The sequence below is a fragment of the Acyrthosiphon pisum genome, chromosome A1, assembly GCF_005508785.2.
Source record: "Acyrthosiphon pisum isolate AL4f chromosome A1, pea_aphid_22Mar2018_4r6ur, whole genome shotgun sequence".
Classification (NCBI taxonomy): domain Eukaryota; kingdom Metazoa; phylum Arthropoda; class Insecta; order Hemiptera; family Aphididae; genus Acyrthosiphon; species Acyrthosiphon pisum.
In genome coordinates, this window is record NC_042494.1 from 4,778,716 (window position 1) to 4,781,471 (window position 2,756).

Here is a 2,756-nt window from a genome sequence, read left to right on the forward strand (position 1 = left end):
ATTTTGAAGCTTTTTTACCCAACAAATAATGTTTTATTGAAATTCATAGAAAAAAGACTAATAAAATTGGAAACTGAAAATGTTCCTAAACAGTTCAAAACATATTTAAATATTTTGAACATTTTATCGTGTATAGTAAATGCAAATATAAACAACCAGTGAAAATTTCATATATATACGTCAATTTGTTTTAGAGTTACACCAAAAACCAAAATCGATTTCCTCGAAAACAGATTTTGCGTAAAAATTCCCGTTTTTCCTTAATTTTTTTTTTGTTTTTCACGGCGCTTTTGAAAACTACTGGAAAATTTTTACTTTTGACTCCTCAAAGTAGGTACTAACTAGATTCATTTTCCTATCAGAAAAGTTACTGTTGAAGAAAATCTAAGCATTTTTACTGTTCTAAAACGTGATGACAGACACAAAAATAATAATAATAAAAAAACATACATCATTGTAAAATCAATACATTCATCGCTCCGCTCAGAATCTAAAAAGATAATAAAAAAAAATACACACATCACTGTAAAATCAATAATTTATTCATCGCTCTATCGCAAACTATTAACTAGTGAGTAAGTTATCTAGACATTTTATTATTATTACTGCATTAGTAAACATTAAATAAACTTTTATTGGGTGTAATATTACACATGATATAAATTATATAGAAAGGAATATTGATAACTTGGACCACGTCATGTTAACAGTGACTCGTCTAAGAATTTATTTCATAAAGGCATCTGCCAGTGGCTAAAATAGTCAGATGTAAAAAAAAAGTTAATAAATGATTTTGAATATTCCACATGTATATATTTTCTAATTCAGTGTTTCTTAAATTTTTTAAGATCATGGAACAACAAAAAATATTTTTTTTATGTGGATCTTCTATGAAAATTATTATTAATATAACTAATTAAAAAAGGAGGGTAGAAGTTTTGAGTAAATGAACCCCTATGAGTTGTTCGTGGCACAAAGCTTAAGCAAAAATGATCTACTTCATAGCAATCAGAACATAAAAAGGTTGAAGTAGGACGTGATCGAATGACGCCCGTAACATTATCATTAAAATATAATATTAATTATTAATTATATTTTCAACAGACGTAATCAATTTTAAAACAAGTTGGTAAATTGTACATTTATCTTTGCAAGTTATTTACGTAGGTAGTTTGACTTTTTGTCTAGCATGGCGTGGTCGGATGTAGTTTAAGGTACATAATAAAAAACTGATTACATACCAGCGTCATAATATGATAGTAGCTTACATTTTTAGATGACCCGACATTATGTGTCTAGAACACTATACTGTTGTAAAGTTGTATTGGTATTTTATCTCTTATAGTGTTATCTGATGAAGTAAAAAAATTTAAAAAATGCTCTTCATAAATTGTCAGTGTTTAATATAGATATAGTATAATTTGGTATACCAACATGTTAGAAAATGTATATAAGTAATGTATAATTGTATAAACAATAATTATTAATTATATTCTTCAAATATATTAGGTTTAACCTCTGCAGCTCACCATTGATAATGAAGGTCACCTTCTTATGGTGACGTCTTCCTGGTTAATATTATATTAATATAATAATATTATATTCATGTTTAATTTTCTGTACGTAATATTAGTCTTAACAATATAGTAATAAATAGAAAATCATGTTTTTAAGACATTATTTTAGTAAGTATAATATTCATTAGGTATATTTGAATATTAAATATACCCAAAACTCAAAAGGTTAAGTAAATGTAGCTATCTAAAGTGAAGAATTTTGAATACAATATTACAATATAATATTTACCTACCAGTAGTTTAATCAAAACAATACTCTGTTATTTTGATGACAAGATTTTTCAAACTGATTAATTTAAATTAAACTTAGTAGGTAGGTATACAAAATATGCTTTTTTTAATTTTTCTCTTATTTAATTTTTTAATTTACAATAATATATTATTATGTATTATTATATTATTATTACATAATATTAGTATGTGTGTATATTATGTGTGCGTGCGTATTCCATGTAAAATGGTTTTGAGACTGTATCGATATAGTATTCCGAAGATAATGTTTTATTGTTTTGTAATTCTGAAAATAAAACAATCACTCCTTAATATTCGGCGATAACGACATATCAAAACGTTACAATTGCATTTGTTTTTGTGATGAAATATATAAAATAATATAGTGATATATGTGATTGAATTGAGATAAATATTGTAAGTGGAAAGTAGCTTATATAGCTTTGACATTTTATTGACATTTATAGAAAAAAAAACTAAAAAAATTGGAAACTGAAAATGTCTGTAAATTATTATATAATTGTATTATAGGTAAGATTTTCAAAAATTTAATTTCAAATTTTGACCTCCCAGGCGGAATACACCAACTAGATTTACTTTCCGATCAAACAAGATACTTTTGAAGAAAATCGAAGAAGTTTCACTGCCGCAAACGGTGATGACAGACACACAAATTAAAAACATATTAAAAAAATTAAAAACACACATGATTGTAAAATTAATACATTCATTGCTCCGCTAAGAATCTAAGATTAAAATTTTGATACAATTTTTTTTACGGAAAATTCAAAATTGCCAATTTATAGATCTTATACATAAGGTTATTAGATCCTATGCAATAAAGAATACAAAATAAATAATCAACTATTTTAGATGTATAGTACAGGGTATATTATAACAGTGGGCGTATTTAGTATTTTTTGTAGGGGGGTGGATGAAAAGAATTTT